At 40.1% G+C, this 14,824-nt stretch overlaps 1 long non-coding RNA gene across 6 annotated transcripts in view; it reads right to left on the bottom strand.

The window, feature by feature from the left end:
- LOC121674407 overlaps positions 1–14,824 on the bottom strand; it is a 100,528-nt gene that overhangs the window by 56,476 nt on the left and 29,228 nt on the right. The window contains exon 1 of one of the 6 annotated variants that reach the window (XR_006019612.1): positions 2,662–2,961. The exons of the other annotated variants lie outside the window; for them this stretch is intronic. This is a non-coding gene — a long non-coding RNA (uncharacterized LOC121674407). Of the gene's footprint in view, positions 1–2,661; positions 2,962–14,824 lie in introns of those variants that run through there. 6 annotated transcript variants of the gene reach the window in all.

Here is a 14,824-nt window from a genome sequence, read left to right as displayed (position 1 = left end):
GGAGAGGAGAGGAGAGGAGAGGAGAGGAGAGGAGAGGAGAGGAGAGGAGAGGAGAGGAGAGGAGAGAGGCTTTTAAAAGGGATACTTTAGGTCTGTTCAGGACTGAGCTTTGCTTCATTATTTGAAGCAAATCTTGTGAAGCTGATCAATTATAGACAGTAAGACTAATGCTGTAGTGATTATTACTGTCAAAGGCACCTAACTCCTTCAGATTCCCTGGAAAATCCCTGTACTGCTGCACGTTGCACTGATGGAACTGAGTACAGGCTCTGACTAGTACAGGAAGAAATAGTTCCCACCATTTTCATGCTTCATCCATGGTTTCAATAGCAGATTTGGCAACATCTAAAAGCTTCCTTAGCCCTATACCTATTATCAGTTACGTTATGTTACAGTGCTGCATTTTAATTGCTGGGTTTTCTGAGACAGAGGGAGCTGAATCTAAATATATCTCAAGCGCCAGCAGTGATATTTAGCACAGCTACTGTAATTAAGCATTCAGCCACTGCCAACAAATAAAACTTCTCACTTGAGAAAATAGGTTCTCTGAAAAACACCTGAATGTTTGACAAAATTTCTTTTTCTGTTATTTTAAGATCATTAGGAGACCTCAGCTTTCTTGATTGGTGGGGCGTCCATCTAAACTGCCAAGAAATTACCCGTTTTCGATCACAGCTCTTTTCTGAATGCAGACACTGACAGCTCTAACAAAGATGCTCAGCTAGGAAGCTTTTTCTCCAGTAAGAGAAATGAAATATTGCTGAGTTAAAACCACTAATTACAGTTTATAATAACAATACTTCCTGGGGGAAAAAAATTAAACTATACTTAACTGCTGGGTTTTTTTCTTTAAACTAGGGGTTTGGCTACAGTCTGATGGCTAGCTACTTGCAAAACTCTACTGAACTGGTACAGTCTAGCCAATAGATTCCAGAGCAAAAAACTACACCTCTCCCACAGCATAGGCATATTTTTCTGTCAAACCATTTGCTTTGTAATTCAAGTGCAAAACTTAATGCATGCAATAGGAAGAAAAGTATTTGAATAAAGATCACAGAAAAAACCCTGAAGTACATCCTTCATTTTGAGTATTTTAGGAAGCTCTTGGAATTTTTGCAAGCCCATATGGGATATTTTAGAAAGGGAAAAATCACTAGGTAAAATGCTTAGGCTATAGTAAACTTTGCAATTGCAGAAATTTACACCCAGAGCTCTGTTCTTCTATCCAAGTGCATGAGTTCCTGTTTTCTCCTGAAGTGTTGAAACCTCCAAGGCCTTCCACAGGGATGGGGAAATTTTTCTCACTCCCTTTCCCCTCAGAAGACATCCGAACATGATTTGTATTCGAGAATACTGAGAGATGGAGCTCCTCTATCAAAATTTTTCAGATTATCAGGTTTTATCCTTCAGGACTGAAAGACACGTTGGAGGAGGAGACATGCACACACAGAGATGCAACAACTGGGCTTTTCAACCCAGTGGGAATAAATGGGGTAATAGATGGCATTGGATTACTGGTCTCTCATGGGTTATTTTGCTAATTCATTCTGCTGACTTGCAGCAAAGCTCAGGAGATCAAACAGAAGAGTATAAATGGCATTGAAAAGTCAGCCAGTGACCCAGGAGGCCACTTTGTTAATGAAAGCACCCTCTTTCATTTAAATGATAACTGCACAAACTGTGCAGGAAACATCGAGCCTGATCAGAGAAGTGAAGGTGAGAATATTTATTTACATTTCTTAAAAGTACCTTTTTATTTTTCCCCTGGGAAATAGTAATCACAAATAGACTACAAAAATAGAGTATTTGTCTGGTAAGGCAATCTTCAAAAACTCTGTCTTGTGATGACCCAAGGTTTAGCTCCTGTTAATCCCTTGATCAGAACTTTGTTCTGTGTGTGTTGCCACGGAAATCAATCAATAGAGAATGGGGCAAAATCTGTTGAGATCAAAGATGGTCTGGAAACATATTCTAAATTATTCAGCTCTTACACCAAAATCTAAACATGTCTATTGACAGATGACGAGACATGTCTCTGTAGCTTCCTAAAAGATGTCAAAATGGAAGGACTGGAACATGAATATTTTTAATCACCCTTATTATGTTATTTTAACAACTCAAAAATATAAGTCCATAATCCTCTTCTGAGTATTTCAGTATTTCAGCATATTTTTAATCCATATATTTAAAACATTATATCCCAGTGTATCCCATATAAGGCAGCATTTAAAAGGAACATTTCAGTTGAGTACACCTTATTGGATGGGACAAAAAGGCATGCAATATTTTGAACAAGTGGGAAAGTTAATCCAAAACAAAGAAATTGTGTTGCAGCTCCTACCCAAGATGAGGCACACCCTGAAGTCAGCTGCTGAAAGAAGTGAAAAATTTGTCCCAGGGAGAAACAAAAAATTCAGTGCTAATCATAGGCATTCTCTCTGCTTAAAACATTGAGGATACTTATTCTAGTTCTATTTCTATGGATAGCTCATACCTACAACTGCTGAAGTACAGATACAAAACAGCTGAGTTTCAAAAGGACAGATCATGAGATAATTGCAAACTGCTTTGTGTTTAATTCAGCTATCCTAGTCAAATTTGCAGAAAAAAAAATAAAACTAGCAGTGCCAGTGGCATTGCAAGTACAATGACTTTTACTACCTGATTCAGAACTTTGAATCTTCATTCAAGAGCAGGCAGAAATCTGACATCTCCTCTGGATCTAGGAAAAAGCTTCAAAGGCTAATGCCAACGGTCACATTCCTGAGTCTGCTTCTTTAGATGTTCATTGAAGTCCCATGCCTGTACCCGTCTCTCACTTTGTCTTTACATCTCTTTCACGTTGGTTTCTTCTATTTATCTCAGAGCCTGTTGAAAAGATGTGCCCCTCTGGCTGCAACACAAGACACGAGGGTTCAGAAAAGCTCCCATGTCCTGTGTTGTAGCCGGAGGTCTCACAATAGTTTAGAGCAAACCCTCTGGTGTGCAGGTTCCTTTCGCAGGCAAAGCTCTTTCCCTGCACTTTTGAATTCAACCTATGTGTCAATCTGCGGAAGAGAAGTGAAGAATGGAAATCAGGTGCACAGATAACACTGTGTGCTATTGGTACTGTCAACACAGCAAATGGAAAAAGCACCCGAGTAGCTGCCGACCTGGGGCAGAAAAGCCAAGTTCTGACCTGGAATCTAAAGCTGCCATTCAGCTGACCTCAGCAAAGACACGCCAGCTCGCAGCAGCTGGAATCAGCCCTACTGACTTTCCAGCATGATCCCCAGATCCTGATGCCTGAAAGCATTTCTTTGGCAACTTTGCCAGCACCTGTTCTTTCAACAGTAGATAAAGCTAAGCAAATACTTAGCAGCTAATCATGTAAAAACAAATGCTGCCTTTTCTTTCTTGTTTGAAAATTGTCCTTACATGGATCACAACTTTTCCAAATTTGTTCTGCAGAATTATTTATGAATGCCTTCGAAATTAATAATTCCAGGTCTGCCGATCACTCATGAGGAGTTGTGAACATTTGCAAATCACACTGCATTTCTTAATTATATAAGCCATGTAAAACTTTTTCCTGATGAGGTTAGTTGTCTAATTAACTAACTGGCACTGTGGATATGCAGCTCAAGAAATCACTTTTGGTGAACATCCAAACTTATGAATTTAAAAGGGGCATTTTTGAGAGCAGTTTCTGCTAATAAAGCTCTGTATCAAATATCCACAGAAAACAACCCCTTGAAATGGTTCAAAGAGTTAAACTGAAATTCACTTGTGAATCCAAGAGGATATTCACAGGACAGCATGTTTTTTTACAGTTTGCTCAACTCAAGTCATAAATTAATGCTAACGAAAATATTCAGAGCTGTCGTTGAATTTCTTATGAGCACAGTATTTACTTCTATGCGTTCTTTTCCCTGTGGACTTACATTTCCTTCCCAACTGAAATGGTTTGAGAAGCAGAGCTGGAAAATCCCTTCATGTATTTATATATATATATGTGTCAAGTCAGTACAATATATTGCTATGCATTATAATAAAGATCAGCACTTTGAAGCCAGGTACACAAGACAAGATTATTGCTATCTCTGTTCAAAAAAACCTTTGGTAGATTTATTGTTTTTTTGCCCCTGACTCCCCACATATTACTTTTATACTGCTGCTACTTCGTTTGGTACTTTTGCTTCTCCAAACACACTCAAAGAAGCAGGCAAGGAAATGAAGTGTACTTAGCTGCTATTTTCGTGAGGATGACCGACTGAATGCCTGTTCAGGCACTCTGTTGATAAGTACTCACATTAACAGAATTTAGCAAATTACATAAGCTGTTTTCTCTAAAATGTCAGACTTCTGTTCAAAAGATTTTAATTATTTTAAGCTTTCCTATCTACTTCAAATAAAAGTCACAGCCTGTTCATTTCCAGATTTATCTCGCTTGGAATAAAGTACAGTTCAACTGGTCAGACCTCAGATTAGGCAAAGGACAAAGCTATGAATTAAAAGGTCTTTCCCTATGAGGGCATCAAAAGGAATGCCATCATTATTTTTGACAGTAATGTGGCTCTTAAGGTTGCCTAATGATGAGTGCAACAACAGCTTTTAGCTATTAGTCTGCCACTTGAAGAATCCCCAAATATTTTTATGCGTGTATTCTAAGATTTTTGCTACGAGTTACATAGTTTATCTAGAAATTAGTTATTTCCAGCCACCTGCCTTTCATGTCTCAGCTGCATAGTAAAAAAAATACCCAACCACTTTTATATTCAGTGTGAAAAAAAAATCATGCTAACCAAGCTCCATCTGTCTTACCAATTCCCTAAACTGTGCCTATATAGGCACTAAAAGGAAATCAAAACACAGAGTACTAGAAACTTGGGACCCGGAATTAATCTGCTTTTTACAGAAAAATTATGTTCAGATAAAACTAAATGATTCACTCCATCCATTTCTACAGCAAGGAAATTCAAGGTTAGAGCTGAAATTACATCCTTAAAGATTTGCTGATGCCCTGTGGAAAAAGCATAAAAATAATTTGAGTTAGACAAGATTCTGCTTAATTATTCTGCACTTGCGCCTTTTGTGTCTCCTTGTTTTTGTTCACTGGAGGCATTTCTGAGAGAAGTTAGTCTGAGCCCCCAAGGCTCTGTGGAAGGGTGTCGTTGTCTGCTCTGTGAGACACCTCAGATAGTAAGCAGGATGTATTAGCACAGCAACCTGCTGTATACAGAGCATCCTTTTACCTGTTTTATACCACCAACAAGGATAAGTTGATTTATGGATAAATGGGAAACCTGCTCATTACTCAGGATTCATTTCCCTACTCTGACAGTGCCATCATCTTTCACTCCACGGCTATAAACTTTGAGTCATGATGAATCCTGATGGAATGGAGGCAGAGATTTGCAAATCACCTCTTGCCTAGTGTTTCACTCCCCTCATCCCCAGTGTGAGTGGAAGTTGGAAGCTGCAGTGAATGATCATTGAAGTCTGGCGTCTCAGCTAAGCAGGCCTGTGTAGTCCTCACAGTGAGTCATTCAAGAACAATCACTGGCAGATATCATTAGCCAGACAGTCATTACTTCTGCCGTTTGCATAAGGAGCAAGAACACAATGCGTTCCTATGACCTCAGAGGTGCCCAAGGGGTTCTTTCTCCGGGATGAGAAGATGCCATTCCAGACCTGGTCATCAAATCAAACCTCTAAACTAAAGGTCTGAGAGGAATTCTGACTTCCACCACCAAGCCCACACATAAAATTCAGTGGTGTGGCTGGACCCAAAATGAGAAGAGAATTATTTTCCAGTTTCAGAAACACATTACAGGAATACTGAAGCCACAGAATATGAATTTGAACTCAAGCCAGGGTGATTTTTCCTCATCTTCAAGCCATTAAACGTAAACTAGCACTTTCCTTTGGATCTGGATACTGTCTTCTCTGCCCATTACTATCATTAGTTAAGGGAGAAATTTCTTGCCACTGTGGGAATCAATTTTTTTTCCCAGCTTGCATGCTTTGTAACAATTTTTGAGTTTGTGACAAATACCCTTTAGTTCTAATTAAATTTCACATCTCTTCCACACCAGTTCACCCCTTTCTTTGGAGAGCACAGTTTTGCTGGGTGGGGCACACTAAAAATTTCAGTCACTTTACAGAAAAATAGATGTGAGTTCCAATTTACCTAACCACTGTGAATTAATTTGCTGTTTAAAGTGACACTGTACTAATTACATATCCGAACATTAATGTAGCTGCAGGCTGTAATCATTTCCCTTTGAATGAACAGTACACGCTTCCAGCAAAGTCCTCAAGAACTGTTTTGGAATTCAAGAAAGCAATAATCAATTGTATTATGCTGCTACTTCAATATAAAGAAAAGAACTGGCTAACTTTGTTTTTAAGTTGATCAATCTCTATTTATTAGTAGTAAAACGGTTTTGACAAACTCTGCCCTTGCATGGACACAAACCGTTGTGATACTCAATAGAGCCACATCACCTCAGGCAGAATTTGGCCCTCAGTGACTTTAAGTGCTCCATGAGCCTCATCTTCTTCTGATCTGTATCCACAGGGGGTTTTCCCTCACTCCAGACTCCAAAGTCTATAACCACATAGCTTGGGACAAGGCCTCTGTGGGTCATGTAGCAGTTCTGCTTTGACATGGTCATACAGAAGCATTTATCAGTGATGACTGTTAAACTTTAACTAGCATAATTTGAGAGAGCAAAAGAAAGGAATTTACTTTTGAGCATGGAAAGCTTTATATGATATTTTCTGAATTAAACACCTCGATTTAAAATAATCTTGTAAATTGAAAATCTATATCTGATGCAGCTGAAGAGGGACTTCTAAACCTAACTGTCTTAAATATAGATTTTAAATCAATGTGAGTAGTTTTGGAGCATTACCATCCAAGGATTTTGTGCCAGTGCTGTTAAAGTATTATTAATTCATGCTCTTATCTTTTTCATTTCATAAAGTGTACCAGGGGTTTTTTTCTCTAAGTCTATTAATGTAGGAACTATAATCCATCTTTTTCTATTTCGCCTTGGTATTGTCCCCCCAGATCAAAGTTAGATTATAACACAGAGTGAATTTCATAAATTATTTCAAATTATTTTATAGAAAAAAAGAAAAGGAGAAAAAAATTCAGGTTAAAGTCAGAAACACATCATGTATCGCACAATTTACCAAGAAGCAGCCAAGGCTGCTTGAGATAATCTGCTAAAACTCAGCAATAAAAAGTTTGTTTAACTTCTAAAGATGGCAGATGTCATAAAAAAAAGAGGCTGATGCAAAAATAAAGCCTCCAGAGTCTGGCAGTTCTGTTTGGATGTCAATAAAAGATAATGTAACCTGTCAAATTTGCAAGCATGTTGTACCCAACCGTCGTATTCTGCCTTCACCACTCAAGCATTACCTTCCAAGAAACATCCGCATCTGCCTGATTATCCTGAAGCAATTCTGATGAAGAGAGCAGGTTGCAAATTAAAAGTGTCTTCCTCTTACTAGTTTTCTCTATCTCCCCCCTCCCCACTTTTTAATCCTTCAGTTTTTACAGTTCAGCTAATTTTTTTCTTGAAAGGTTAAGGAGTTAGCAATTATTTCAATGGCTCTTGCAGCTTTAGGCTAAGTGTCTCATCTGGCCTTTATTTTAAGGAGCTTCACTTCGTTCTTCATACTCAATGTCTCTCACTGATCATTGAGATTACTCCAGAGTTGTGTAACTTGGAGCGACTGTGCCTGTTCCTAGCAGAACATACAAACCACGGTGTGGAGGTGGCCCGCAGATGCCATGGATGAGTTGTCATGCTTCACGCTCCATTGAGCTGGGGTTGCACCACCAGACAAAATTCTAAAGGCTAGTTCTTGTTTTATGCTGATTTAGACATATTCTCTCTTGGGAAATATTCTTTTATCTCCATATCCACCAGGAATTCTCCAAACATTTTAATTTGTCTTCTAATAGTCAGCATTCACTTTCTTTTACCATCAGTTCATACATTGTGACTTTGCAAAGTTTTGGAGGTTGCTTAACTTTTTCCATCATATATGTTCAGTTGTGGAAGGAGGCCCAAAAAAGCACACAATCTCAACAAATTGAACATTTATTTTGAGGCTTCTGCTGCCAGTCCTCATCACTGAACTGAGAAAGCTTATATCATATCCCCATCATATCACTTCATGTTGTTATGCTTGATAGATTCAATCACCCTGGCCACTGTGTTTCTGGAGAATCTGTCCAAATTCTGCATCAATCTCCAAAGAAAAGCTCTGTTGCTTGTTTTCCAGCTGTACAGCAAGCATGCATAAAATGTATGAATCAACAAAGATCACAGCTATTTCAGGAGCTCAGAAGGATGGAGCACTGGGTCAAGGTGAAAATGTTTGTGCCATGATTCTCTGGCATCAGTTCTTAGCAACAAGCCCCTGTGTAAGCATTCCTTCCTTAGGCAGAGCTAGTTTATGACATGAGGGGGCTGCAGTTCATTATCTAGAAGCTTGGGTAGAACAGACAAAACCCATCTCCACAGACAAAACCAAAACTGAGTCAGGCATTAATTCCTAAAATGTGTTTTTCCTAAATCAAGGAAAAGAGAGTGGAATCTGGCCCAGCACTTCCACTCAGCACAGAAAAAAACCCACTTTCACCACAGCACTGGCATCAGTTTGGGAGAAAGGCCATCGGCACAAGCTCCGTCCTGTCAGGCAGTGTTGGCCTCTCACCGCCTGCACGACCATGCTCTCCTTGCTGGATAGCCACTGGCACGTGCCTGCACATCCTGCAGCAGGGATGCTGCGGCTTGCACAGCTCGGGCTCCTTTGCCTCCCTGTTCCTGCGTGGAAGGATGCACAAGGAGACTGTCATTGTTATTATGACAGGCCATAATTTTTTCCCACTTTTTATTCAGCTGGGAGTTGAGCTGTCCTTTTCCCATAGAAATGTGCTTGCGTAACAACATTCGTGTCCTGCTGGTGTGCACTTAACACCATCTTTTCACTGCTTTTTGGGTACCAATTTACAAAGCAGAGTTAGGCAGTTATTGAACCGACCTAATTAATTAAATGAAACAGCACTAAGGGCCGGCATGTGGCTACACACATGGACTGATATACAAGTTTCATCTAGTGGTACCCTTCACAGATACAGTGATCCTCAGACCAGTGTCTGCACGGCTGGAGACAATGCCACTGAATGTTGCTTCCTGAAGAACTGAGCAGCTATTGCAGGTATTTTATATCTGGGAGCCCTGCCACCCCCTAGCTTATCTACAGTTACATGGAAAGTGTGGGCCAGAATTAACAGTGAAAATAAGATTTTAAAGGTGGAACTGAACAGGCATCTGCTGATGTATGTAAAAATCCTTGGCAGGTTTAGAGCTGGTGTCCAGAGGGCACCAGAAAATAGGGTTGGACACAGCGTGACTGGTGTGTCACACTGACACAGAAACGAGACTGCCAGATAGCGTCAGGCACGTGCAGCACTTGCCATGTAGCTCGTCCCGGCCAGCCTATGGAAAGCCTGTAGCTTCAGCTATGCAGAAACTGATTTCTATATTTACTGTTAAGCTGCTGTCTGTGTTGTCTGTGGTATGTAACTGAAATATGCCAAAGAATGAAGCTGATGATGGATTTAGAGATGCTCTAAATTTGCCAGTCTGTAGGTGGTTTTGTCCACTGTTACTTCCTTCCAGTACTAAGAACTGACTATTGCTTCCAGAATTAAACACTCTATGTGAAAAAAAAATTCCCACAGCACAACTGACAGAAATTGAAAATGAAATAATAATAATGTACAGTCCATTTGCTGTCTAATGTATGTGTGGGATTGAATAGTACTTTGCAATAAATTCCCTTCTTGCTGAATTACTCTGACTTCAAACTGAATTAAAGTACTTAGTTGTCACTACATCATTGAATTTTGATAGCTGGATGCATTCCAAAAGTTGGGGCTGCAGTTTCTTTTCTTGCAGAAATTCACAAATAAGGGGAAAAGAGAAAATTTATTTAAAAAAAGAAAAAAGGAAAAAGAAAAAAAAACTTATTCCATTTTCTAAGCTCTGCTTCATTCACCAGTCTGGAAAGTACAATAGGATGTGAAGCATGTGGGGGAAACACCCCATCCCAGTGTGGGTCTGCTGTGGATGTGTTCCCAGTCTCTTTCCCTGCAGTGGTACAGCTACAGCTCTGCCTGAAGCTGTGTGTTTAGCTATGCACCAATCCATATACTCAAAAACAACATCCCCACTGGTACTTTTGCAAAACCATGTGGATACCAGGTACTACACTCAGTGCAACAGAGCACCATTAGCTGGTGTCCCTCTGTCTTCCATTAGTACCAGCTATGCTGAATTGTGTGGGAACGCACCAAATTATGAAGCATAAAAAATTATACTAAATTATTGCACTACACAAATGTTGTACCTAGAATCCTACCTCCAGGGCACTTGTTAGCACTAGCTTAGTTGCTGCTTAGACAACTTAGGCTGTAGCTGTGACTGTACTGAGTCATGCATACAGGCACAGCCATTTACTAAAGCATCCACACTACAGTATTTGCTTTTTAATGAGTCCCACTGTACCATGTTGGTGAAGGAGCAAAGTCAGTAAGAAACTGTACTTGCCATGTCTAGTGCCTATCTGCACAGCACAGACCTCCTGCTCTTGTTGCATTTGCTTGGTAGTGAAGGTGGTAGGAAGATAGAGCCTGATGTAACCAACTGCCAGGGAACCATCCTGCTGTGTTCTCTGTGTCTTCAATTACTCTTTAATTCAGGGAAAATTTTGTGCAGAGTCCTTCTGACTCTGAACAAGCATATGTATGTCCATTCCAGTTCTTCAGAACATGAAAGAACATAAAAGACTATGTTACCACACTATCCACAGATGACCTTCTGCTACCCAGCCCCCACGGAGAACAAATGCTTTCACTTAAGGAAGGAATAACATTCAAGGCATTTTTTGAAGTTCAGACTATTGAAGTACATTTTTTGAGCACTTCATATACTTCAATGACTATTCTTGCAGCTAACTGCAAAAGAAAAAGGACAGAAGCACAAAAATAGTAAGTAACTAGTCTGAGGTCACACAAAACGCGGCTACAGTGCCTGGCAAGGGTAGGATCAAAGCTTAAATATTCTCAAAACTAAACATGTCTGCTGTACAGGGGTGAGCCTGAAAGCACACTAGCTGGTCCAGCTGAGGAATACCCTCCAGAGCATGTGGCCTCGCAAGAGCAGCACATCAGTGCACAGCTTTCATAGCCAGCTCACACACATCATCCACTGCCTGTCTCCAAGGCAGCCGCCTCAAGGATGCAAGGAGGAGGCAAAGCACATCACCCTTGCACCTACTCTGGAGACAACCCCTTCAAAAAGTTCTACATATATCCAAGACACTGGACTTGAATACTATTTAAGGCTTTCCCTGCTTCTCCAGGGGGAAAGGTGCTTTAGGAAAACTGCAAGTTTTGGGCAACTTCAGGGGCATCATGTTCAACACTGGAAATTAAATTAAGAGATAACAGAGCAGAAGGCTCCCAAAGATAGCTGCAGGAGTGAAAAGGAGAAGAAGGAAACAGAAAACAAAAGAATCAAGCATCTATACACTCCTTACAAGAATCATTTGGTAGTATAGCCTTTGGTTGCTCCAGATACGATTAGCACTTCTGCAATATTGTTCATAAAAAGCAGCACACAAAAAGTACTTTGGCTGGACTTTGTATTTAATTAAAATGGCATAGATTGATCAGTAAAATGCATTTACACAGAGTGCATGTGCCATCTGGGTAAAGTGTCTCTAAGTAAACCTAGATTAGAGTTTGTGGTCTGATTTTAATTCAAGTGAATTGTCTATAAATTGATTTAAATACAGTTAACAGTGACCAGAGCATGCTAAGGATGCTTAGTCCAATGTGGGCTTAACTTCAGAGTAGAGGCTGTCCAGTGACAGCAAACACAGTTGAGCTGAATGCCAATGGACAGCAGAGAAGTTTTGGGTGGGACACAACATAAACTTGGAGCTCTAAATAGTTTCTAAAGTCATGCACATTGGAGGATGTCAGTGATGTCTTGAGCCATCTCTTGGAGAGCTGTTCTTTCAATCAGAAGCAGGTAAAGCAGGTCCCTAGTGCACCTTTTACAAAGAATTTTGTGAAAAACATGAGAGGACAGAGCTGGAGAAGGTTTAAAGGTATGCACATATGATAGACAGTGAGAGTCACTAGTAGTTTTCAGTGAGATGTTTGCAGCAGTCTGGACTCTCTGTGTGTGGGAAGCAGCACAAGAGGACCAGTGCATGTTGTGCTGTGTATGGTACAGGAGGGGAATGTGGTGCTGAGAGCTGATTTTTGTGATGGAGCTGGTGGTGAGCTAGCTACATTTTTGCCAGCACTCCAGTGCTGAAATCCACCAAGCTCCAACCTCCTGTAAGCTTCAGCAAAAGAATATGTGCTTAAATTGTCTTTGAGGATTTGTGTATCAAATGGTATTAGTGCTGCTGTCATCTGCCAATCCACCCAGAGAATTCTTCATCTCCAACTTGGGAAATACTGATTAACAGAGGTGGGAGAAGGTGGAGGTCTGGGAAATTCGTAAAGGAATATATTTGTATATGCAACAAAAAAGTAAAAATAAAGGGATAGCATTCAGTAAATGAACTTTCTGAGATTCTTAAGGAGAAATATTTCTCCTTAAGAGGACACAGACAGGTAAAATTAGCTCCTGTAGATGTTTTAGTATTCAGACAGACAGATTGCCTTTATAGTCTGCATAAAAGAATGCAGGTAAAGGAGAAATTAGCTATCAAATCAAAACCTTTTCTGGTGTTCAGATGTTCAAAAAGTTTTTCCTCCTGTAAATACTGTTTTTGTAGCTCAAATCTAGGTCAAAAAAAAAAAAAAAAGAAAAGCAATCTCCATCACTCCAAATTATGCTCATTTACAAAGCATATACAGAGAACATGCTCTACAACAAATCTCTGTGTCTTGTTTTAAGAAAGGAGGCATCAAAATCCATAGTAACAGCATTTATAAGAGAAAGATCAATATGGCATCCAATATTTCAAAGGCAGAAAATGATTCTATTAAATTTCTAGTGGTAGAAAATGCACTAACAAAATATCTAAAACCCATGGTGGGTTTTAGCCTCTCACACTGTGCCACTGGATAAATCACAGGGAAACTATCACAAAATTCTTTGTAGAAGATGCACTAGGGACCTGCTTTACCTGCTTCTGATTGAAACAATAGCTCTCCAAGAGATGGCTCAAGACATCACTGACATCCTCCAACATGCATCTTATCAGAGCATCTCTGTTGTTACTGGGATGTGGGGGTAAAGCTTAAGATTTGGGGGTTTTTGCCTTAGGTGCCACTGTTCTAATACTGTCTATGTGTGTGTTTGTAACTAATTCAGTTGTGCTGCTGGAAAAACAATAAAAATAGTAACAAAGAGTGAAATACTCTGATTTTGCTTCCCATTTTAGATACATAAAAGCAAAACCTAAGAATGACTACAGGGGGTTAGACCAAAGGTCTAACCAGCAGAGCACCCTGTTTTTACAGAATTGGCATTAAGAAATCTCTGAGCACGGTTTTTGCCCCTGGGACTGTTGACAATCTCTTATTCTGGTGTTTCAATTAAAAAAACTCCACAAAGTATGGCCATAAGTGGATGGTTATTGAATCATAAGAACAGGACAACCATACGTGAAACTTACTAATAATCTCTCTGCCTTTAATGATTTTAGCTCAGGATCTTATTTCTCTGAATGTGGGATTCAAGTATTTTGCAATGCTCAGTGGATTTATCTTCATGAGCTTCAGTCATCCCTTGTAAATTTTTAGAATCTACCATATCCTTTGGCAGGAAATTTCACAAGTGATCTACCTGTCATGGGAAGAAGGCAATGAGACAGCCCTAGCTGGTGGGAGTTACAGTGTCAGCCCACTGGCTGCCAGTGTTGTCATGTACTCTGTTGGGAACTCATAAATGGATCTACAGAGCAAAATAGTTTTGAAGTATGATGATGAAGTAGATGTTGATGGATATTTGCAGAGGGCAGTCCCTCAGCATGAGACACATCAGAGGAGAAAACATGAAAGTGGCTACTTAGGTGGCCTGTAGGAAGGACCAACCTAACGGGTTACCTGGAGAGAGAGGGTACTCACGGCAGCCTCAGACCTTCCCAGAATGGGTGGTTCTGTGACTACAGCACTGAACAAGAGCCCTGAAGAGCAATATAGAGTCAGACTCTATTTAAAATACAAGACAAGACAGATACCACTAGGCCAGGAAGAGATCTGGAAAGTTGTATCTTTGTTCCTTAACCTTTATATAAGTGATCAACCATACAGTTCTTTCCTTCTTCAGGTGCAATGACTGTGCATTCAGAGAGGAGGCTAGACTAAAGCATCTGCTGCCCTTTTCCCCCTGGAACCTGCATGAAGGCCCATTTTGCTGCAATCAACTGACCCTGTTTTACAGTCAAATACAAATACAGAGACCTGCAAATAGTTTCATCTTAGAGTAACGCTCAACGCTGAAGACGGTGGCATTAAATCAAGCTAGAGACTGGATTTTTAGATGTGTCTGAGACAAAAGCATAGCAACCGGTACAGGGCCTTAGGAAACTGTACATTGGTAGTAATTAATACAGTCATTAACCTGGGAGCTGCAAGGGCTGATGGTGTCTGAAGGCCTCCAGTGGTTGCTAATAAATCCAGAATTTTGTAAAAGGAACAGCAGTTATGGATAAAAGCAGTAGGATGGATGTGACAACCAGCAATTTTAACTTATCACCTTGTAGCTTTATTTTTGAAAGCTTTTACTTC

The sequence above is a fragment of the Corvus kubaryi genome, unplaced genomic scaffold (genome assembly GCF_017639235.1).
Source record: "Corvus kubaryi isolate FWS band 111438036 unplaced genomic scaffold, C.kubaryi_AGA036_p1.0 68, whole genome shotgun sequence".
Classification (NCBI taxonomy): domain Eukaryota; kingdom Metazoa; phylum Chordata; class Aves; order Passeriformes; family Corvidae; genus Corvus; species Corvus kubaryi.
Note: the sequence above shows the minus strand (reverse complement) of the source record. Positions and strands in the feature narration are given on the sequence as shown.